The sequence below is a fragment of the Dermacentor andersoni genome, chromosome 1 (genome assembly GCF_023375885.2).
Source record: "Dermacentor andersoni chromosome 1, qqDerAnde1_hic_scaffold, whole genome shotgun sequence".
Taxonomy (NCBI): Eukaryota; Metazoa; Arthropoda; class Arachnida; order Ixodida; family Ixodidae; genus Dermacentor; species Dermacentor andersoni.
This window is the reverse complement of record NC_092814.1, coordinates 90,445,255-90,470,448: the sequence shown is the minus strand read 5'-3', so window position 1 is coordinate 90,470,448 and position 25,194 is coordinate 90,445,255. Positions and strand designations below refer to the sequence as shown.

Below are 25,194 nucleotides of genomic sequence, written 5' to 3'. Positions count from 1 at the left end.
CTATATTTGGCTCAACCCCGAGCGAACAAGCTGTTGTTTACATAATCTGAGGCTCACTTGCATAAGCGCAATCGGTGTGCCAAAGGAACAACTTACGCGACGAGAACTGAATAATAAGGATAATAAAACGCGCACTAAAAAAAATAGAAGAAGAAGAAACGAGCACTGGTATGTTTACGAACGGAACCTCCCGCTCGCAACGCGCCAGCGCGGCGCATCGCGCCTCTCCCGTTTCCTTTCCTTTTCGGCGCGCCTTTCTTCTTCTCTTTTCCGCCACGCGATAATCTGGAAAACCGGCAGCGGAAATCGTGGGCCCAAGGCTACGGCGTCGTCGCAGCCGCTGTCTGGTTACCAAGTCGTATCGGCAGCAGCTACACGGACGCGCCATGCTCGCGGCAAAGCCACGTGGAGCGCACGGTTCCGTCTACATGCCGTGCGATTGCTTTCGCGTGTGCCAGACGCGGAGCGCCGCTTCTACCGAGCTTGCGTTATGCGCCTCTTGCGCGATGCGATGCCTTCGTGCACTGCATCGTGCGCTTTCTCCGCTAGTGCGATCGCTGCGACGCGCTTTGCCACATCGGCGGTCCACGCGCCGACGTGGAGTTCAGCCGACGGATCGGTTTTGAAAATGGTTGCAACGTAGGCACCTCCTTCGTGTACCTCTACCCCCCCGTGTGTCGCAGCGCGCGCCACTGCTGGTTTCTATTGTATTTAAATTTTTGTTTTCACGACTCAAGAAATAAACTCTCGCGAAATGTCACGCGAGCTGGGGCCGAATCTTATAACGGTTCGGAATACGAACCGTTCGCTTCGCCGCTTACGTCACTAGATGTGCCACTCCCAAGCCGGCGGTGGAAGAAGGGGAGGACGCGACCAATAGATGAGAGGGTGCCACCTCTGAAGCGTACGTCATTATATGACGAGCTAATCGAGGAATTGCAGAATGTTTCTGCTTGCTAAATAAATGTAAAATATAAATTAAATATTATACGCCAAGTTCTGAAGTATAAACGTGTGGTGCCGGGCGTTTACGCAATGCAGAAGTAATTTATTAATGTCATTCTTTTTTATTCTCAGCCGACAGGCGGTATCGCAAGCGTAAATGAGTTGGCAGAGCGCAGCGCTATGTCGTCTGCTACCAGGAGCTCGCACGATGCACGCAACAGGAACGCACTGCCGGCACTTCTCAAGTAGCGAGCGCGACAAAACCGTGAACTGGTTCTTAGGGACACCTTTACTAGCCGACTACATCAATTTTCCATCTTTTTTCGCCCTTCGTCATCGGCTCGGACATGACTCGCTCGCCACCGCGCTGCCGCTGTCCCTGCGATAAGCCCCACGGCGCGTCGCGTGATAAAAGCAATGGAACTTGAAATCGAACATTACGATACACGGGCCCTGCATTGCCTGCGCGAAGTCAAATCGAAGAGTGTGGTGCTGACGGTGCGCGCTGTGCCGTAAAATTGAGTAACAAAGTGCGGCACTCCCGAACCAGAGAAAAAAAAAAAAAGGCAGCCAAATAAGAGATCTCCACAATATCTTCCCGTCCTGACTGTATAGTTTTATCAGCCGAACGAAGGAAGTGCTGAACCAGCCTAGGTTGAACCCTTCTGACTGCTGAACGGCGATCTGCGAGCTATTCACGCTGGCGATAGCACTGAGAATTCGATCTCACCATGCAAATATCTCCTTGGCATTGGCTTTGAAGCTGAGGTCACGGGAAAGCTGACCCAGCCCTTCAACCGGCCAACACAGTAATTGCGAGAGCAACTTTGTGGACAGTGTCGGCAGCAGAGATCTAGGTCATTCCGATGAATGCTTCACGTCCGACCGACCTCTGGGAGCTGCAGGCCGGTGGCGATGAACCGCAGCGCGCAATATTCCTTCCTCTGCGTGGAATGGCCACTCGTACGCTTGCACCTGAGTCCCCTCCATTTGATAGCGTAGCCTGCAAAAGGTTTACTTAGAAAGCCAGCAAGGGCGGTGCAACTCATTATCCGTCACTTCTTCGAACGCGTATCGCGCTTCCAGCCGTGGTCGACACCGAAAGAGGAACGCCAAGCAGACGACGAAGGCAAGTAATAGCCTCCGAAGCAACCAACGCACGCGCGCGCAACGCCCGCGTGTCTCCGGGGTCGCGCGACCGGCGCGCGCGGCCAGGGTCACAAGCCAAAGCCAAGCCACAGCAACGGAACCCAAAGCGGACTACCCCTTCGCCGGTTCCTACGACCGGTTCGCTTTGAAGATGATTGACAGATGCGTGACGTATTCAAAAATTGCGATACCGCCCCGCTGCCTCTGACGACCTGTGACGTAATGAAAATTTCGGCCAATCAGGTGAGGCCAAAGGAACGGTTCCCCAACCGAACCGTTATAAGATTCGGCCCCTGTTTGCGCGGCGGGGGCCGTCACTTGATGTTGCTCTAGCCTTTGAAAAGTTCCAGAATACGCTTGCGTAAATGAATCGCTTGCATTTGTATGCGCGGTTTAGTGGGGAGAGGAGCTCGACGAGAAAGGAAACGCGATTTCCATATCCCTGGCTATCGGTGCTCTCGCTTCCTTTGGCTCTCACGCCAGGCGAGATCAAAAAAAAAAAAAAAAAATATTAAGATAAAGCCGTCGAAGCCTGCTGGTGTCCCGTGCATCGATCGCACGACGCGGCGTCCTTGAACGATGTTTTAGTAAGGCTGAAGTTGCGACGTGGTTCACCGTTTTTCTCGTGGAGTTGCATTTCCGCCTTGCTTTAAGGTTCACTTTTGTCTTCGTTCACAATGCGAAAAAAAAAAGGGGGGGGGGGATAGACAAATATGACTATTTCGTTTGGGAATTGAGGCAGGTAAACGCTGCTGATATTGATACTGAGAGGCTTTACTTGAAAACGCATCAACTCTGTTCGCGTACACGACATTAGACGAGCACGCGAACTCGAATGTCTGTGCGGCAGAACTGCGTTCGTATTTAAAGCCTTCCTACATTATTCAAATGCGCGCCACCGTGACGCCACTCCCATTACACAAGCCTCACGCGAAGCTCCTGTGTGATTTGGCTGCGGAGTGCCCGTGCGTTATAAATAAATAAATAATAAACACGAAAATGTGGCAGCAAGGCATCTTTGCAGAATCTTGACCGGCAGGCCGTTTCTATATTATTGCACCACGCGTAAATCCCATCGCGAGCAATGATATCCCAGATGGCACTCAGACAGAAAGCCGTCACTGCTTGAATGCTTTGCAGGCAAAACACTCCAAGTACGCAAGAAGTTGGGAAAACTCTTTTTGCGGGAGTAAACTATTTGTCCCACATTGCAACCCCCCTTTTTTTAGAGTTCTGTTCACCGTCAAATAAGTTTGCTCGTCTTGGGACCTGTCATAGTGAGCGTGTTCCATAACGTAGCGTATATAACAACGCTCGAAAATTCAGTTAAATATGGGGCTATCTCGAACTGTCTCTTCTCAAAGCCTTCAGAGCGTCGAATAACTTTTATGCCATCATCGCTGTAATCATTTTATGCGATGACAGTCTCAACTTCCCGGCACGGTAACGAGCAAACGAGGATGCAGTGGACCCGCACTACGCGGCTACAACCTTGCAAGGCTCGCGACTGAGTCATTGCGCGTGTCAAAACGGCCCGGCTGTTGCCACAGTGACAGTGGCATCGACGCGAGTCGCTCACGACAGCCGCCAATACGTGTCATCGAACGACTCACCCTCGCATGGGGCACAACGGCGCACTGGTTAACCAACTCTGTATCATAAACAGATCGAGCGACGATATTTCTCTCTGATGCCGCTTCATTATGCATACTATAAAGGAACGTATTAGCGCCAAGAGGTTCGCTTGGGGAACGGGTAAATGGTGGGGCCAAGCGGACACGCACGCATGTACATGCACACTACTTGTATACGTATGTATATGTACGTATATACATACATATACTAACCTCACATCAGTCCTTCTTGCTCCAGTCATGTATCATAAGGCGTACGAACGGCTGATTTATACACTCACAGCGCTTACCACGGCCCAACTGAACAGTCAGACAATTATTTTGCATTGTAAGTTGGATAAAGGTCGCACATGTTTCCCTTCGAAATTACTCGCGTCTTGAATTGCACTTTCTGTTTTATACCTGTTCAATGTATTAAAAAAATATATGTAGTTTTCTGCGTGTAAGCCGCCTTTACACGGCTTCTAAAAAAGAGATTTCTTTAGTTCCTATATGGCACCCGGCCAGCTAGTTACACTTATAAACCTCAGTTGTTTACAAAACATCTTGGTGCGCACTGGTTTCCGCATCCCAGCCAAGCTGAAGGTTGGCTGGGATGACGCGTTGACACGTTGACAAACAATCTCGCGATGCCTTGGGGGCCATACGCTCGATCGATCACTCTCAAGGGTATATATCACTCGCCTAAGCCAACATCCACAGCGGCGGTTCGGTGGGCATAAAGCGCTTTCTGCTACGAAGCACGAAGTCGTGGGTTCAATTCCTGGCCGCGGCTGCGTGCATTTCGGCTCGCAGTTCGCGCGCCCGCGCCGAGTCACCACGTGCATCTCGCATTTGACGCGGAATCAATCGGGGCATTCAGTGAGCACGTGGCAAGTTCATTGGCACCAACGTTCCTGCTGACCCTGGTCAGACTTTAGTACGTTTGAAAACAGTATCGAGAATATGTCTGTGTCATGAAGCAACGGAAACGACTATTTCCGACCACCTGTTGACAGTGTTTCTTTTTTCTTTTTTCTACAGTTGGATGAAAGAGCTGTCTCTCTTTTTTTTTTAGTATAAAAAGGCAAAGCCAGAGAAAAAAAAAACAACTTACAAAGAAAAAAGGGAGTCGCTTTGCTTTGTTCTCTCGTGCATCCTTACTTGGCGTTTAAAGTTTTCTTTGCGTTTGCACGTCCGCTGTCCTAATTATTTCGTCTCAATAATTTAATACGTCGAATTTAGAATCGTGAACGCGTTGCAGAATATCAAGTGCGCACGCTACACTGTAAATCAAATAATGCACTTGCTACAAGTGTGGCCTCAGTGCAGTGTTGTTTTGCAGGCGCAAAGATATCCCGACTACCATTCGTGGCGCGTTGTAACCTTACAAACGTACTACGCGTTTTGTTCCTGCTGGCGAATTCCCACCACTGTTGACGTGCACACGCCGCTCCGAAAATAGTCTGGGGTGTGTTCAGTGGTCAGCACGAGCGTAAGTGGAGGGAATTTACACTGCAACGCAACGCACAAACTATCTGTTCCACCTGCCGTACATTGCCTTTCTCGTCTTTATAGTACACTCTATACCAAATTAGAACACAGACATAAGGAAAGACAGGAGCTTTGACCAATGTCCATTGGCATGTTTCCGGTATGTGTAGATTGTAAGGATTGAGAGATGAAGACGGAGAGAAAGAGGGGCGGGGTAAAAAGAAAGACATGGAAGCTTGAAAAGAGACGGAAAAGTACTTGGTAGTGATGCGTATATATATATATATATATATATATATATATATATATATATATATATATATATATATATATATATATATATATATATATATATATATATATATCTATATATAGCACCCGGGGTGGCGCTAAACTAGCGCGCTATCAGGCAGCTCTCTCAGTATCGGACAGAGAGTCGGGTATAGGAAATATATCGCCACCCCTCCCACCACGGCTCAACCTTTACGACCTTCTTTTTGTTTGTTCCGCCATATATCGTCCCCACTCGAGATTTAGGCGATCCTATAGGGCGCGTTTTGTCCGCCTTCCAGCTAGCGCTTTGCAAGGCCTCCTCGCAGTGCCGGGCTGCTCGCAGCGCGGGTGTTGAATCCGTAGTCGGTTCGTGGCGAAATTCCGGTTACGCACCTCCCTGGTCACGCCCCGCTATGGCACTTCCGCCTTTTCGATCTTGATAGATTCATTTCCTTTTTTTTTTTTTTCCCTTGTTCGAGGCGCGTAAATGGCTCGCAGCTGAGCGGTGCACTTCTTCCGCGGGCCACTTGTAATATATCTTAGCGTTCGCGTTTGTCGCGTCAAAGGCGGCGGCAGCGGCGCCGGCGGCGTCTGGGCGCGTAAACAACTTGGCCGAGGCCCCTTCGCCGCAGTGAGCTGCGAGAGCCTCGCAGCGGGGGGCTTGCACGCGCAGCTGCCGTTCCGCCGCGCCTCGCAGCTGCGCTCGCGCAAGGGCCAACGGAGGCGCGCGCCTCTCTTCGAGCGCTCCTCTTTCTTTGGCCCCGCGAGCGTCAACAACCAGCGTGCAAGTTTGTTCCTTTTCTGCCGTCCACCCTCGGCCCCCGCTCGTGCGTAGGGGACATCGGGAGCTCGCATGCATAACGGGGTGAGAGTTGTCGCCGAGACAAAAGGGCGCTGAAAGGTGTCTGGAGAAAGTATCGAAGCACTCACTGCCCGTGACTGAAAGTTGCGTTGTCTCTCTCTCTATCGTTCGGTCGCTATCGAACTCCGGCCCAAACGACGACTGCGACAAGCCCTCTCGTCGCCCATTTGACCGAGAAGTGTATTTGACGCGGCACATCTGTTCTGCCGAAGCCCACTAGGTGGAGCACGGTTCTTGAAAGGGGGAGAGAAAAAAAATGTCATCCCCCCGACTTGCATCACGAAGCTATAAAGGTTTCTCAGGGACAAATCTTCGCAGATGAAGAAAAACTCGCCCTGGTCCGGAGGATCAAACCCGGAACCATAGCCTTTCCGGGACGGTCGCTCTACCACTTGACCTTACTAGCAGGCTTTGTGTAATTAACGTCGTGAAGAAGAGATACCTGGCGTTTTCGAGAGATGCGAACCGACGCTATCATCCGCTTCTTCTTGCTCGACAAAGGAATCAGATTCACAAATGAACATCGTAAACATCCGGAAGCGATAGATCATGACAACGTCAGCGAAAAGTCACGAAGTCGTAGGCTTCAGTGAGACCACCTGTGCAGAGTGGCAAGATAATATCGGGGAATACCTCGAAACCAGGAAGTCGAAGGTGTGAAACGGCTGGCTGACAGGGCAAGGTGGATGAAAGTTGCTGAGAACATCGACCCTGTTTAGGAATGAAGCGTGGTTCCGGAAGAAGATGTGAGGGAGCAAGCTTTACGCAGAAAAATAAATAGAGAAATATGGACAATAATGCGTCACAAATTTGTGCAATAACATAAAAAGAACCCTGCCATAAGGTCGAAAACTGTGGAATTAAATATGTCGATTGAGGGGTAAAAATCTTATAGGAATAAAATAGCGATGTGTTAATCCCCATATTTACAGTGTTGCCTTCCAAATGCTCATCACTATACGATTATTCTTACTACTAGTGTGGGGAATGTCGCGATAATAATAATAATAATAATAATAATAATAATAATAATAATAATAATAATAATAATAATAATAATAATAATAATAATAATAATAATTTATCGGATTAGGTATATCGATGGCCAATCCATCCCTGCAAGGGTTGCAGAAGACACTGCTACGGACAACTTTGCTGTTAACAGACCCGGCGCACGGTCCACAGTGCATACTCTAAGCACATGCACAGAAGTTAGAGGAAGGCGGTGAGATGCATCGAAGTCAATCACACTGTATGGATAATCGGCTCTTTGAACAACCTTCAAGATGGGGTTCGTGTCACAGTTTACTGGTGGGAACGTCACTCTAAGGTCAGGGGGCCGTCGTCGCCCTGAGAAAGCTCCCCGTGGCAGGCAGTACCAAGGCCGCTCAATGGAAATGTACCTGTAGACTTTCGTCAATTCGACTCCGCTTAATTACGATTTTCCTGTTATTTCGATCCCGACAGAAGGTCCTTGCCGGCGTCCATACATTTCTTCGGGCCAAAACGGTCCTTATTTTGACCCTGAAAGTGGCCCTTACCGGATAATTTGAATTTGACTGGTCGCATAGGTGACTGGTCGGCACGAGCACGCCTGACCGCCAACGATGACACCAGTCCTGACCCTAGTCGCAGCATCGGCAGCATCGTGCACTACAGCACAGTGAATGCGTCGAACACAGGTCATCTCCAACCGAAAAAGCATGAGCCATACGGAAGCCGACAGTTTTGTGGTCCACAGACTGCGATCAAGCACTGTCTAAGAATGTTGAGGATGGACATTAGGCGTAAATAAATATCCATCCTGTGAAAGTGCGGAGCTCGCTGGTGTCATTTTTTTTTTTTTTCTGTTTGCCAGCATTGCAGGCATGCTGCGTTGTTCTTGCTAAAAATTTGGGTGCGCTTTAGATTTCTACTTTATTTAGGAGCTATAACGCCAATCCACGTTATCTTTTTTAAATATTTCAACCCATTAGAAGCACGTGCGCGTTAGGTTCGGGAAAATATTGCCAAATAAATCAGCGATGTGTTTCGGCGTATGTTCTTTTTCTTGTTTAATTCGACCCACCGGACAATTCGATCAATTTCGTTGGTACCATTACGGTGGAGTAACAAAAGTTCGACTCTATAGACAGTAACGCTGAGCGCACGTGAGGAGCGACTGGATACGTCCACTACGGGGATTAATGCGATGCCCATCGATGAGGCCTTGGTTTCCAAGTGTAAAAATAAATAGAAATAAAATGAAACCAGCGTAAAAGGTGAACTGTATGATGAACTGTTGAAAGGTGAACTGTTTCTCCCTGGAGAGAGAAACATTTGTTGACTTCCGGCCCCCTGTCCAGCCCCACTGGTCATTGGGACAGTGGTAAGGGTTGACAGGAGACAAAGGTGAAGGTGCGACGTTGATAGCTGAACAGTTCTCGAGTATGGGCCGGAAGTGCCAGTGCTGTCTACAGTCTGCATAACACACTCGAGGGCAAATCCGCAGCGCTGCGTGTGACGAACCCTAGCATTCTTGCGGTGTAAAAGTCAAGCGGGCGGCAGAGTTCAACCCCACACTCTAAGTATGCACCCTTTCGGGGCTTATCTTGTCCCCAAGCAATAATCGTTGTACTTTGAGCGCCTTTCCTTTCTTTAACGCTGCTCGCACGGTACTTTCAGGTCGCGAACGTCACGCGCGTATCATCGTGGCATAGCTTTATCGACAGGACAGTGACGAGTGCAGAGTGTTAAAGAAAGTTTTGTGGACAAGATGTGCACCACAGCTGTGCGAATACCTCCTGCTTATCAAGCGAGAGGGAAGGTCTGGTATAGAGAAGAAATGCATGATGCAGTGACTGTGAGTACTGTATATACTTGCGAGTATTGATTGTTAGTTTGAGCGTTTGACTCCAATGAAAACAGCTGTCAAGGTCGATTTCCGAGGGCTGCGTATAGTCAACAATGATGCCACCGACGTACAGGATGGGCGTACAGCGCGAAGAACACGTGTGAGACAACGCGTAAACATGACAAGTAGTGTGGCTTCAAGCATGCTTCTTTGTAGTACGTCATAGAGAACTTGGGTGTTGTTAGAGAATGCACCACAGAAGACAACTCGTTGGGACTGGTTGCAAAGAAATTATGCGATCCAGTTAAGCAAAAATGTCATTGACCCCTTTGAATTCAATTCTTTGATTGCTGTATGATAGGTGGTCGGAGGTTTTGTAAAGATCTAGAGGCACCAGTTCAACTGGAAGGCCGGTATGAAGTGTGTTGCAACTGTGTGCAATGGGCTGCCAAGTGCAGCTTCACTCCTGCGCAGCGTGGTGGGATGCGAGTTGGGCAGCTGACATGTGGTCGTTATCATCCAGGTGGGCCTAAATCTTCGAGTTGAAAATGAGCTCGAAAGTCCGGCAAACAGCTGAGGTAGTAGCTTTATATGGTGGAAGAAAAGACGCAAGTTCTACACCTACGAGCACCGTGTATTTCGTGAACGTGCGTTCCTTCTGTGTAGGCATAACTTTAGAGTCCAGTATCCGCCGGAATAATGTTGCTTAGAAGGGAGGCCATAAGTGGAGAGGTTGATTTTAATGAGGGGATGGAAATGCCTCCGGGGAGAGGATTGCGAAATGGACCGGGTTGGACACTGGTTCGAGGGTATCTTCGGGCGTTGTGGTGAACTGTGGTACCACTGAACAGTTGATGCTTGGGTAGAAGTGGCTGCCCTTGATAGGCGGGTTAGTAACTAAATTTGCCTGTACAGACGAGAAATGCTTTTGCAAGGCGTAGTAAGCAATGAGAAATGCAATGTTTCGGTGTTTTCGTTGTTCTAGCGGCAACGGGTTATACGAAGATCCGTTAGCCACGTGGATTAACATTTTTGAAATTTCTCTAAGTTGCTTACACAAGAAGTAGATCAACTTTTTTTTTTTAATTACGCAGATCCAACGCATGACTTGGAATTTATGTGAACCGAAGCTTTCGTAAGATGGTTAATCAAACGCTTTAAGTTTGCCCTTCTCATTCCCGGTGTAGATTTGACGAAAAGGAAACTAGAGCTCACACGTGCTCTCTCGCACTCGTGCTACGCCATGTGACACACGCGGTGGTCATCTCACAAGAGCTGGTTGGCGTAGGCACGGTGGAAGTATCCGTTCGATTCTGGTTTAATGAAGCCGAGGTATAATTTCATTAAACCACAGTCGCACGTGCCAACACAAGGGGGTTGTTGCTCCCCGGTCCTTGGATTGCCGGTTATGCCATAGACTATGGAGATAATCGAACATATGTTTATAGACTGTTGGGATGCAGTGCTCCATTGGGACATCGTGCAGAGCATATTGAAGAAGGCCTTGTCGATAACGCCGCATGGTATTCGGTTCCTTCCCACGGAAAACGAGGCAATAGTGCCACTAGATATGTCTATGTTGTTAACCTTGGACGGCTTATGGCGTACACGTATGGCTGTTAGACATGCTGACACAAATGTGCGCTCTACTCGGTACAACCTTATAGAAAGTATATATGATACATTAGGAAAGTTTACGAGGAGTTGTCTGAAAAGCCAGTTAGGTTCAGTTTGCTGAACGAACTGACGAATCTCGAGTGCATTTAAGGGGCCGTACTGACAAAATATAGCGGCACACATTTTTAGTAGCATTAGCCAAGCGTTGCATTCCTGTATGTGATGATAAATGGGCAATAAAGAAAAACATTGATTGTAGTTTAATGGCTAGAGAATTGGCCCGGAGTCCAGAGGTTCACGACCCCACCATCGTGCACGTAGTTCAACTTTTTTTTTAAGCATGAGCTATTCGGCAAGACAGCAGCGGCACCCAGCAGTAGCCACGGTCAGGATCCACCTTGCTCTAGTTTGAACCAACTTTAATCCACCTTAACACGCTTTAATCCGCCTTGATCTAATTTATACGAACCTTAATCGAGATTAATCCAATTTATAGCGCCTTGCTTTAATTTGTATCAACCTTAATCCACATTATTCCGCCTTGCTCTAATTTCTACCAACCTTAATCCACCTTGCTCTAATTTGTACCAACCTCAATCCACTTTAATCCGCCTTGTTCTAATTTGTACCAACCTTAATCCACATTGATCCACTTTATTTCACCTTGCTCTAATTTGTATCAACCTTCATCCACTTTAATCCGCCCTGCTTTAATTTGTACCAGCTTAATCCACCTTAATCCACTTTATCCCGCCTTGCGCTAATTTGTATCAACCTTAATCCACATTAATCCACGTTAATCCGCCTTACTCTAATTTGTACCAACCTTAATCTACCTTAATTTACCTTGCTCTAATTTGTATCAACCTTAATCCACCTTATTTTACTTTAATCTTTCTGGCTTTGTCTGTACCAACCTTAATCCACCTTACTGTAGTTTGTACCAACCTTAATCCACTTTATTCTACCTTGCTCTAATTTGTATAAACCTTAATCAACATTAATCCGCGTTAATCCGTCTTGCTCTAATTTGTACCAATCTTAATCTTCCTTGCTCTAATTTGTACCAACCTTAATCCACCTTGCTCTAATTTGTATCAACCATAATCCAACCTAATCCACTTTATTTCACCGTGCTCTAATTTATATCAACGTTAATCCACCTTAATCCACTTTAATCTACCTTGATTTATTTGTGCCAACCTTAATCCACCTTGCTCTAGTCTGTTCCAACCTTAATCCACTTTAATTTCCCTTGATTCACTTCACCTTAATTCACTCCACCTATAGTCACCTTACTCTAACTTGTTCTAACTTTAATTGTGTGTTACTACTGACGTTATACAAGACGCGAATGGCGTCACTGGTGATGATTATCTTTGTTACCACTCATTGGGAACAACGCCGGCTTTTCTACCTCATCGGACATATATAATGCTTTCGCATTAACACAACTTCCTCTTGCTCGGCAAGATCCATCATGGCGGCTGAGTGACACGTTTGTAACTGAAGATTACTGACGTCTTTCAGTGCACCTCGCGTTGCAAAGCGCCAGTTCGCCTTGCTGGCTTGTGAAAGCGTCCCTTCCATTGATTCCCTAAGTGCACAACATCTGCATTTTTTCCTGCTGTCCTTTTCGCAAAATAAAAATTATCTTAAGCGATTTTATGCAATTTAACTAAAGAACTTACTTTGCGCGTGAAATTCGTTGCGACTACATCCATGACATTTTCTGTTTTTTAAAATATATGTGACAAGAGTAACTGAACATATTAACTCCACTTGTGCCACAAACACGTTTCTATGTAGATACTCGGCTTCTGCAGCAGCCTATACAAGACGTACGCTTATAACACTTGGCCGGGAACAATCTCGCTTTCCTAACGTATCGCATGAGACTAGCTGAAATCATCTTATTTTCATATCAACAAAAGCAGAGTTGTGCACCCACTTATTTCTGTATTTGATGATGACTGGGTGAGGTGGATGTCCCACGATGTCAAAATGCGCTTGGCCTATACATGCAGGAAATTGTCAAGTTTGTGGCAATTTGGTTTCTTCTCGATGCTTGACGGGGGACTTATTTGCTGTTGCGAACGATTTGTGTATCAAGAGTAAAATTCGTTGAAATAAAAGTTGCTTTGAGAGGAACGTGCTGGAGAAGCACCAACGTTATAGGAGGAGTGGGGTGGCGTAAGAGATTTGCAATTTGCCATCGGAGCATTTAAAAACCTCCTTCGACACAGCCAATTAAATTTTAAAACTGTTTCGGCATGCGATTCATCTAAACATTTCTACTCAAGCTGTGCTTTAATTTGTATCAACCTTAATCCGCCTCGCTCTGATTTATATCAACCTTAATCCACCTTGCTCGAGTTTGTACCAACCTTTATCCACCTTCCTCTAGTTTGTACCAACCTTAATCCGCCTTACTCAAAAGTGTACCAACCTTAATCCACTTTGCTCTAATTTGTATCAACCGTAATCCACTTTATTCCGCCTTGCTCTAATTTCATCATCATCACCACCATCATCAGCCTGGTTACGCCCACTGCAGGGCAAAGGCCTCTCGCATAATTCTCCAACTACTCTGGTCGTGTACTAATTGTGGCCATGTTGTCCCTGCAAATTTCTTAATCTCATCCGCCCACCTAACTTTCTGCCGCCTCCTGCTACGCTTCCCTTCCCTTGGAATCCAGTCCGTAACCCTTAATGACCATCGGTTATCTTCCCTCCCCATTACATGTCCTGCCCATGCTCATTTCTTTTCCTTGATTTCAACTAAGATGTCATTAACTCGTGTTTGTTTCCTCACCCAATCTGCTCTTTCTTATCCCTTAACGTTACACCTATCATTCTTCTTTCCATAGCTCGTTGCATCGTCCTCAATTTAAGTAGAACCTTTTTCGCAAGCCTCCAGGTTTCTGCCCCGTACGGTGATTACTGGTAAGACACAGCTGTTATATATTTTTCTCTTCAGGGATAATGGCAACCTGCTGTTCATGATCTGAGAATCCCTGCCAAACGCACCCCAGCCCATTCTTATTCTTCTGATTATTTCAGTCTCATGATCCGGATCCGCAGTCACTACCTGTCCTAAGTAGATGTATTCCCTTACAACTTCCAGTGCCTCGCTACCTATCGTAAACTGCTGTTCTCTTCCGAGACTGTTAAACATTACTTTAGTTTTCTGCAGATTAATTTTTAGACCCACCCTTCTGCTTTGCCTCTCCAGGTCAGTGAGCATGCATTGCAGTTGGTCCCCTGAGTTACTAAGCAAGACAATATCATCAGCGAATCGCAAGTTACTAAGGTATTCTCCATTAACTCTTATCCCCAATTCTTCCTAATCCAGGTTTCTGAATACCTCCTGTAAACACGCTGTGAATAGCATTGGAGAGATCGTATCTCCCTGCCTGACGCCTTTTTTATTGGGATTTTGTTGCTTTTTTTATGGTGGACTATGGTGGCTGTGGAGCCGGCTATAGATATCTTTCAGTATTTTTACATACGGCTCGTCTACACCCTGATTCCGTAATGCCTCCATGACTGCTGAAGCTTCGACTATATCATACGCTTTCTCGTAATCAATGAAAGCTATATATAAGGGTTGGTTATATTCCGCACATTTCTCTATCACCTGATTGATAGTGTGAATATGGTCTATTGTTGAGTAGCCTTTACGGAATCCTGCCTGGTCCTTGGGTTGACGGAAATCTAAGGTGTTCCTGATTCTATTTGCAGTTACCATGTAAATACTTTGTAGGCAACGGACAGTAAACTGATCGGTCTAAATTTTTCAAGTCTTTGGCGTCCCCTTTCTTATGGATTAGGATTATGTTAGCATTCTGCGAAGATTCCGGTACGCTCGAAGTCATGAGGCATTGCGTATACAGGGTGGCCAGTTTTTCTAGAACAATCTGCCCACCATCCTTCAACAAATCTGCTGTTACCTGATCCTCCCCAGCTGCCTTCCCCCTTTGCATAGCTCCCAAGGCTTTCTTTACTTCTTCCGGCGTTACTTGTGGGATTTCAAATTGCTCTAGACTATTCTCTCTTCCATTATCGTCGTGGGTGCCACTGGTACTGTATAAATCTCACTCCTCAGCCACTTGAACTATCTCATCCATATTAGTAATGATATTGCCGGCTTTGTCTCTTAACGCATCCATCTGATTCTTGGCTATTCCTAGTTTCTTCTTCACTGCTTTTAGGCTTCCTCCGTTCCTGAGAGCATGTTCAATTCTATCCATATTATACTTCCTTATGTCAGCTGTCTTACGCTTGTTGATTAACTTGGAAAGTTCTGCCAGTTCTATTCTAGCTGTAGGGTTAGAGGCTTTTATACATTGGCGTTTCTTGATCAGATCTTTCGTCTCGTGCGCTAGCTTACTAGCATCCTGTCGAACGGAGTTACCACCGACTTCTATTGCACATTCCTTAATGATGCCCATAAGATTGTCGTTCATACCTTCAACACTAAGGTCCTCTTCCGGAGTTAAGGCCGCAGACCTGTTCTGTAGCTTGATCCGGAATTCCTCTATTTTCCCTCTTACCGCTAACTCCTTGATCGGCTTCTTATGTACCAGTTTCTTCCGTTCCCTCCTCAAGTCTAGGCTAATTCGAGTTCTTACCATCCTATGGTCACTGCAGCGCACCTTGCCGAGCACGTCCACATCTTATATGATGCCAGGGTTAGCGCAGAGTATAAAGTCTATTTCATTTCTAGTCTCGCCATTCGGGCTCCTCCACGTCCACTTTCGGCTATCCCGCTTGCGGAAGTAGGTATTCATTATCCGCATATTTTTCTGTTCTGCAAACTCTACTAATAACTCTCCCCTGCTATTCCTAGAGCCTATGCCATATTCCCCCACTGACTTGTCTCCAGCCTCCTGCTTGCCTACCCTGGCATTGAAGTCACCCATCAGTATAGTGCATCTTGTTTTGACTTTACCCATCGCCAATTCCACGACTTCCTGGTCATCATGACTGGATGTAGGGGCGTAGACCTGTACGACCTTCAATTTGTACCTCTTATTAAGTTTCACAACAAGACATGCCACCCTCTCGTTAATGCTATAGAATTCCTGTATGTTACCAGCTATATCCTTATTAATCAGGAATCCAACTCCTAGTTAATCGCCTCTCCGCTAAGCCCCGGTAGCACAGGACGTGCCCGCTTTTCAGCACTGTATATGCTTCTTTCGTCCTCCTAACTTCACTGAGCCCTATTATATCCCATTTACTGCCCTCTAATTCCTTCAATAGCAATGCTAGACTCACCTCACTAGATAACGTTCTAGCGTTAAATGTTGCCAGGTTCAGATTCCAATGGCGGCCTGTCCGGATCCAGGGATTCTTAGCACCCTCTGCAGCGTCACAGGTCTGACCACCGCCGTGGTCAGTTGCTTCACAGCTGCTGGGGACTGAGGGCCGTGGTTTGATTGTTGTGTTCATATAGGAGGTTGTGTCGAAGTACTGCACCAGGGTGGCCAATCCTGCTCTGGTGAGGGAGTGCGTTACCGGTTCTGTTCACCGGGATCAGGCCACACTCCAGGCCTGTTTGTGCAATTTTATCAACACGCTGATTTTTTTTTAATCCGGTGGAAGATTGCGCGGCACCGGGATTCGAACCACGGTCCTCTTGCATGCGAGGCGGGTGTTCTACCTCTACGCCACCGCTGCACCTGCTCTAATTTGTATCAACCTTAATCCGCGTTAATCCGCCTTGCTCTAATTTGTACCAACCTTAATCCACTTTAATCCGCCTTGCTCTAATTTGTATAAACCTTAATCAAGATTAATCCGCGTTAATCCGACTTGCTTTAATTTGTACCAATCTTAATCCACCTCGCTCTAATTTGTACCAACCTTAATCCACATTGCTCTAATTTGTATGAACCTTAATCAAACCTAATCCACTTTATTCCACCGTGCTCTAATTTATATGAACGTTAGTCCACCTTAATCTACTTTAATCTGCCTTATTAGTACCAACCTTAATTCACCTTTCTCTAGTTTGTACCAACCTTAATCCACTTTAATCCACCTTGCTCTAATTTGTACCAACGTAATCCAGATTAATCCACTTTAATCCACATTGCTCTAATTTGTATAAACCTTAATCCACTTTAATTCCCCTTGATTCACTTCACCTTAATTCACTCCACCTATAGTCACCTTACTCTAACTTGTTCTAATTCTGTATTACCACTGACGTTATACAAGACGCAGATGACGTCACTGATGATGATTATCTTTGTTACCACTCATTGCGGACAACGCCGGCTTTTCTACCTCATCGGACATATATAATGCTTTCGCATTAATACAACTTCCGCGTGCTCGGCAAGATCCATCATGGCGGCTGAGTGACACGTTTGTAACTGAAGCTTACTGACGTCTTTCAGTGCACCTGGCGTTGTAAAGCGCCAGTTCGCCTTGCTAGCCTGTGAATGCGTCCCTTCCATTGATTCCCTAAGTGCACAAAATCTGCATTTCTTCCTGGTGTTCTTTTCGCAAAATAAAAATTATCCTAAGCGATTTTATGGAATTTAACTAAAGAACTTACTTTGCGCGTGAAATTCGTTGCGACTACATCCATGACATTTTCTGTTTTTTAAAATATATGTGACAAGAGTAACTGAACATATTAACTCCACTTGTGCCACAAACACGTTTCTATGTAGATACTCGGCTCCTGCAGCAGCCTATACAAGACGTACGCTTATAACACTTGGCCGGGAACAATCTCGCTTTCCTAACGTATCGGATGAGACTAGCTGAAATCATCTTATTTTCTTATCAACAAAAGCAGAGTTGTGCACCCACTTATTTCTGTATATGATAATGACTGGGTGAGGTGGAAGTTCCACGATGTCAAAATGCGCTTGGCCTATACATGCAGGAAATTGTCAAGTTTGTGGCAATTTGGTTTCTTCTCGATGCTTGGCGGGGGACTTATTTGCTGTTGCGAACGATTTGTGTATCAAGAGTAAAATTCGTTGAAATAGAAGTTGCTTTGAGAGGAACGTGCTGGAGAAGCACCAACGTTATAGGAGGAGTGGGGTGGCGTAAGAGATTTGCAATTCGCCATCGGAGCATTTAAAAACCTCCTTCGACACAGCCAATTAAATTTTAAAACTGTTTCGGCATGCGATTCATCTAAACAATTGTACTTAAGCTGCGCATTGTAATGGAGGGCCTCTAGGTTAGAATCAGCCTTTTTTTTTTTTTCAACATACAGAAATGTTAGTTTGAGAGCGTGTACCAGTCGCGCATTCAAGGCACTGGTGCTGCTGCCGGCGTGCTGGAGGCAGAGGCGCGCCGTTCGCTCTCGGAGGCGCAGCAGCACCCAGCAGCAGCCGCGGTCAGGAAAGTCCGGAAGGGTTCGCAATGAAAGCTTCGCTTTAAAGGAAAAAGGAATAGCCGCGCAATCTACGATGCAGCAAACGGCCGCAGCCGTCGCATTGAAGTGCAGCAACGTGGTCGTAAACACAGCGGCCGCAGCGGTGACTCACGGTTCTTGCAAGAGGTCCGGGATTTGGACTTGCGTCGCCACACAACAGCAGCGATAATTGCCACCAAGGAGGTCGAGAGGTAGGGCGAGGGAGCAATTAAAAGTAAAAAAAAAAGGAAACTAGAGAGGATGAACCACATGGCGAGGCGTATCAGATAGTGCGGCGGAAGTTTCTTTCGTACGCGTTACACTAGAGCAACACGTGACATAAAAGCGAGCGTCTTTCTGAACGTTTTTTCCCCTTCTCTCTCTCTCTTTTTGCGTATACCTCCATGCGTACACACAATTAGAAGGAAGAATACCGAGCATTTCTGTTCCCGCAAGGAAGAAAACGTGCGATATAATGGTCTAAACGAGTGTGCGCAACAAGTTATTGCTGGAGTACCTTGCATCGCTTATATACTCGGAGAAAAAACGGCGAAACGACACCTGATGAGTAAAGCAGAAGAATTTACTTCTAGTGATCAATTACAGCATTTGCTTGAAAATGGCGATCTTTAGTCCCCTTATTTCTTCACATAATGATATAATATATGAGTAAGTTGCATTACGTATAGCTCCAAAATAGCTCTCAAAATAAGCTTGTGGTCACTAGCTGTGGCGGAACGCATGATGCAACCCCCAATCACGCAAGGCCGACGCGTAGCTGGCTGATGAAATCATTCGTCATGCTCATCACGCGCTCCTTCGACAACAGCACCGCTACGTCCGAGCACCGACTGGCGTCGCTAACTCCGTCGAATGGTTTTCGCCCAAAAGCTGCCCAACTCCGTGGCCGCTCATTCTGCTGATGCGACAACAGGCGCGCCGCGGACGCCTGTCACTGTCCACACCAAGCACCCGGCGCCAGAATTAGCCGCCTCTCTCGATGTCATCTCCAGCATCATCCGGCCGAGAATTTTTCTCTCTTCTTATCGTTGTAGTGGTCACTATCAGGAACGAGCCGAGTGAGGATTGTCGGGAGCCGGCCACTCCCGTCCCTGCCATAATGAAAGCCCTGTCTCGCGACGACGAGGCACATTTGCATTGCAGATTCGTCCTAAACAATCTCGCATCGCGTTGTTCACTCTGGAGAGAGTGTGGCATCTCCGCGCTCAGCAGGATTGCGAAGCATGCAGCCTCCGCGATCTTCTTCCTCGGATTCTTTATTATTTCATATTGACCCAATTCGTTTCTCTCTCCGTCTCCTTGTCAAAGTTTTCCATTTCGCTTCTCACGTCCTCCTTAGCACGGCTTTCGCAAAAGTAACGCTGAACGTCTGAGTGACGCTACCAAAAGCGAACGTCGGACCGTCGCGGCCTCGAGAGCCCGCAAGCTAGCCCGGGGCATTCTTTCCAGAGAAAGCTCGCTCTTTCTCTCTCTCTTTTTCCACTGTCGGCGCTCGGTATTCTTTCTCCAGAGGGAAGGCCGCGCGCGGGACGGCCTTCTCGCACTTTTCACCGGATGCCGTTCTTGGGAGAGCGCCACGCTCAGGGAGTTTTCATCGCGTCCATTCTCTCGCCCTTTCCGTTCCGCCGGCTGGAAAAACAGCGCCGGGAATCATCGCTCGCGTTTTCGTGCTACCACCCGGCGCTGCCGAGCGTGCTCTTTGTCCCCGCCGGCGAGTGTTTCCCATGTGCCGTTCGCAAAATGCAGCGGGGATACTCCCTCCCCCGCCCGCCCACCTCGAATGGCATGTGCGTACCCGTGCCGTTGGAACCAGCGGTCAGAGTGAGATGAACGCCCTGGCGCGAAACAGAGGGAGAGTGACGGATTCGACCCGTCGACGAACTCTCGCTGTTGACTTCTGAGAACCGACAGGAGAGAAGAGGTTCTTTGGTCGCGAGCGAATGAGTACACCAGTGAAGGGCTCCCCGGAGTACAGCCGGCGACCATTATGCGGACTATTAAAGGCACTGACCTTCCACACCCCCTCCTTCCCGCTACCACAAACCGCGCTCCTCTTTCTGCGCCCGCGTCGAGGTCGACGGATTCCCGCGCTGACGCTACGGACGCATTAAACGCAAGGTCAAGAACGACAGTGGTCACAAGTAACTCTCGGGTCGCTAGCCGTGCCGCTTGAATGACGTGAGCCTTTTGAAATATGTATTCACCCGGTAAAAAGGTAAGATCAAACTGGCGCACGGGGAACCGCGCCCGTTCTGTCGCTCACGCCGATCAATGAAAATAGGTTTCTGTCCACGAAGTACAACTCGCCGCAGTTGTGTTGCGTCATTTCGAGGCGCGCGGCTTTCGCGGCAAGTTGTGTCAAGACGGCCGTTGTGCTACTTTTTGACATCCGCGGTCTCGTAGAGAGTCTAATGAAATCAGAGGCTCTTTAAATACTATTTCGTCATGACCATATATAAGTACATCCGTCCGGTGTCATGCGAATCTCCAACGATTTAGTTGGATCGGGTATTTTGTTTCATCATATTTCGGTGCGGCTGCTCCTCAATGAATCAGATGCCTACTGCGGAAAGGAGCGTTACAATACCCCTCGCCGATGCAGTCTTCTGAATGCATTTTACCAGCTCTCTTTCTCCTTTCGTCATTGCGAACACGTCCGACTGGGCTCACTGGCTCATTGATGAATGTCAGTGGCTCCTAATAGGATAACAGAAATAAAAGATCATAGAAGTAACGACTTCTTTTTTTTTTTTTTTTTTTGAGCCATGACGTCACTCGCAAAGGCCGAGCCCCGTACATTTCAGTGGGTGACGCGGACGAAACTCGGCGCTCTGTCATAGTTTTACCGAAGCATGGTTTTCAAGGCGGCGGCGGCCTTCTTGGGTGACGTCGTAGTCATAATGAGTGGGCCTTACGTTATGTTGGAGGTGTTGAACACATGCGACGCCTTCGAAAGGAAGGAAAACGCATTATTTATGAAAAAGGTGTAGCAGCTGTTGGAGACCCTTAATCCAGTGCCTCGCTGGCATCATGCTTCAGAGCCTGTTTAATGAATTGTGCCATGCAGGTACACTGATCTAGATAGGCGCTTACGGAAGTCAGCCACTCTGGAGCGGTTCTGGCTTTTGGGGCTTAGTTGGGGAGTTGTATGGGGCGTGGGAAAGAAGGCGGGTGGCATTGCGAGAGGACGCGGGGACTGCTAGGGTATCCGTTACTGTGAATGCAGGGAGATCTCGAGGTCTGACTGTGTGGGATCCGGTCAGGAGGTGAATACGGGCAGGTGCGAGGAGTGTGTTGGCTGGTGCTTGTCTGATTAGGACTGTTGTGCTCGCGTGAACCAAGGCTGAAAAGTTTTGAGAGGGCATTTCGCGAATTCTTGTAGGGGCGAAGTTATTAGTCGTAGGACTGGTTGTGTCTCTTCTCGGTCCTGTCGAGGAAGCCAATTGTCTGTTGCTAGTGCTCTCGCAGGCGAGCTGGTAGGCCGTTTCGTTACATGGGATTCCCTCATGACTTAGGAATCCAGGCGATTTCTGCTGTGTTGGTGCAAATGTTCGTGCAGGTGGTTTTTGCTATGTGTGTGGGTGCGTCGTCGTGCAGGATTGTGCGGTAGGCCACCTGAATAATCAGTCAGTGAACAGTTATGCAGGGTGTCCCAACTATCATGCACCAAGATTTAAAAATATGCAAATGCCACGTAGCTGGACAGAACCAAGGTAATGCTGTTTGCCGCCGTTTGGAGATAGACAGAGGATTTTTGAAATTCCGCCTGATTACATAATTATTCTTAATTAATTAATCAACTTCTCAAATATTATAATTAGACGAAAAGGGCCAATGAGAAAATTGTAGAACAACATGAAGAACTCCCGATACAGCTTTCTGTTGCTCAATACGTGTTGCAGAAAAGTGTTTTTCCTAGCGTGAACGAAGCCCGCGAACACACGCAAAATTGCCACTCGATGCTCGAGGTATTTTGCGTCTATTCGCGGGTGTCTGTCACGCTCGGAAAAACACTTTTATGTAGCACGTATCAAGCAGCAGAAAGCTGTATCGGGAGTTTCTCATGTTGTTCTACAAATTTATAATTGATACTTCTAATGTAATTATAACATTTGAGAGGTTGATTTATTAACTAAGACTAATTATATAATTAGGCGGAATGCAAAAAATAATCATGGCGCGTTCGTGTTTTTTACGTGTCGACAGGAGCCTGTGTTTTGCCATGCATGTCGCACTGTCATCAGTGTATGTTGTATATTTCATCGCAGGTATGCCTCGACATTGCCTGTTTTTATGTGGCGCACGCCTGTTTTTGGTGGGACGACTGACCTGTGGATCCTTCTCTGCGGAAGCAGATATTATTTAGAGCCGTGATGCCTCCTATTGTCATGGTGTATGTGCGGTCTTTTAAGAAGCCTCTCGCGTTGTTGTAGACTTCGCTGCCGCACGTAGCGGCCTCTCATTCGCGCAGTATACTTTATGCGCGTGGAACCGGTATTGTCACAAGCTTTCTGAAGGTTGATGACGGAAAATTAACGCGCGAGGCACTGTGCGTCTATTCGCGGGCTTCTGTCACGCTCGTAAAAACACTTTTATGCAAGACGTATTGAGCAACAGAAAGCTGTATCGGGAGTTTTTCATGTCACTCAACACTTTTCTCATTGACACTTATGTAATTATAATATTTGAGTGGTCAGTTTATTAACTAAGACTAATTATCTAATTGGAGAGAATGAAAAGAAATCTCAGTATCTCCAAGCGACGGCAAACAGCATTACCTTGGTTCTGTCCAGCTAATTCGCATATTTTTAAACTCTGGCTAAAGTTAGCTGGAACACCCTGTATATCAACATCACGACAGCCCAGAAACAGCGGATGCGTGCGCAGCTGGGCCCGTATTCGCGTACTTCTCAGAACGCTTCCTTATTGGCCACCGCGTTCCAGCGCGCGTCAATCAGCGATCGGCGTGGTAGATGATCGCCTCGGTGATGCTCAATCGCTGAAGGCACTTGCGAAAGAGGGGCCGAACTCGCAAAGCTCTTCGTTCATGCGATATATTCGCCATTGGCAGATACCTTTTTGTGACTAAAGGCCCTATTTGCAAGACGTGGAAAAGGTCCCGCGTGGCTCCCGCGATAGCACAAAGTGCAACTTATCTGTCACATGCTATACGTATATAGCATGCGTGCTTGCCACTTAGTTTAAGCATTGAACGATGCTGTCGCCGCAGTCGGGCGAAAGTGCCTTACTGTGTAACGCACTTAAAGATTGAGAAGGAGTAACGCGGGAAAGCAAAAGGCGAACGGGACATTTTGAGAACAAGCGCGGAGCTGATTGCGGCGGCGCTCGGAAGGCTCGCGCGTGACCTGCCTCGGCTGGCCGAACAGCCCCGCCTTTCCCCCTCAGCAGATTCCCGGAGCCGTTCTGCGTGCCGCGACCGACAGAAGCTGCCGCAGCGCGAGAAGCTGCGAGCTCTGACGCACCTGTATGGCCTCCGGTATAGCGCGGCAGCCGTGCTCCCCGATAGCCCGGGCCTGCTGCCGGCGAAGTGGCGCAAACAACCGCATCGCCGGTCGTCGGGCCGCTGTCGCCAGCTGCGCGCCGAGTTCGCGACGGGAGCCTGCACTGCGGTTCGGTCGGCCTGTGGCGCGCGTAGTGGTCGCTCGGCGAAAGCTGCTTCGGTGCCTGCAGTGAGCTGCGCTCACGACGGCGCTTTGGTGGAAGGCAAACGGGTGGCAAAACGCACGAACGAATGAATAAGTATTTGTTTCAGCTATTGGCATTGGCCTACTTGAGATAAAGACACCCGAAATGATTGGCACGAACGCCCGTACCCGCCGTGGTTGCTCCAGTGGCTATGGTGTTGGGCTGATGAGCACGAGGTCGCGGGATCGAATCCCGGCCACGGCGACCCATCTCTATGGGGGCGAAATGCGAAAACACCCGCGTACTTAGATTTAGGTGCACGTTAAAGAATTCCAGGTGGTCCAAATTTCCGGAATCCCCCACTACGGCGTGCCTCATAATTAGATCGTGGTTTTGGCACGTAAAACCACTAACGAACGCCCGTATCTGGACAATCGTCAGTTCTCGTCATGAGTGTGAGATTTATTGTCACAGGAATTGAGCGCTAGAGCTCGTCCTTTGCTGCGGTCCTGCCGGAGCCGATCATATCTGCTCACTGGAGAAATTATGCAGAGTGAACGAAAGCATCCACGAGTGAAAAGGATTGGCTTTCACCATTGTGCGAGGCGCCCCACTTTAGCAAAAGGAAAAAGAAGAAAGGACCATAGAAGACGAGGGGCACAAGGTGCCTCAATACGGCGCCTCTTTGCTGGCTTCAACGCGCGCGCGATATAGATCCCTGGAACCTGTGCGGTGGTTGGCGTCGGAATGCCAAGAACGAGGCTATAGCGGCTCAGAATGTGCCAGTGCCCGTCGGCTGCAACGAGTCGGGTCGTCGTCGCGCAAAGCAACTAACGCCCGAGGCACTAGCGCCACACGTTACGCATACGAAAAAAATAACTTGCGAGACGCGAAATCGCGTCTCGGCATTTATAGCCTTCAATTTACGAATCGGCAGTTCGTTGGAAATTTTCCTCGCCTCGGCAACCAGCTCACACGTCGACGCTTTTAAATTTGCTAGGTCTGTTCGGACTTTAGAGAAGGTGGAGGGAAAGACAGCGGCTGGCTCACTCCATGCACTTAAAGGAGGGGGAAGTGGGCCACCGGATGGGACGGGAGAAAATGACGTTGGTGAGGCGCTTTTTCGTATCACTGGTGGTTTGAACGCCGTGATACACTTATAGCTATTTTCTTTTTCCTTTAAAAGCGAATTGTACTTTGGTGTTTGTTGATAATAGCGGCGCCTCTGTCAGTGGCCGACAGTCTGTGGCCGAAGCAATGGAGAACTGATCACTACAGATTGTAAATAAAGCTGTATTCAGCAATACGGTGCGTCGCTGTATTGCTTGAGTGCTAATCGCATTAACTTCGACAC

The 25,194-nt window shown here is 47.7% G+C and overlaps 1 long non-coding RNA gene across 2 annotated transcripts in view; it reads right to left on the bottom strand.

The window, feature by feature from the left end:
* LOC129380524 (uncharacterized) overlaps positions 1-23,787 on the bottom strand; it is a 48,028-nt gene extending 24,241 nt beyond the window's left edge. The window contains exon 1 of one of the 2 annotated variants that reach the window (XR_008608642.1): positions 23,678-23,787. This is a non-coding gene — a long non-coding RNA (uncharacterized lncRNA). Of the gene's footprint in view, positions 1-6,404; positions 8,678-23,677 lie in introns of those variants that run through there. The other variant, XR_011892701.1, reaches the window with a different exon arrangement.
* Positions 23,788-25,194: the final 1,407 nt, after the last annotated feature.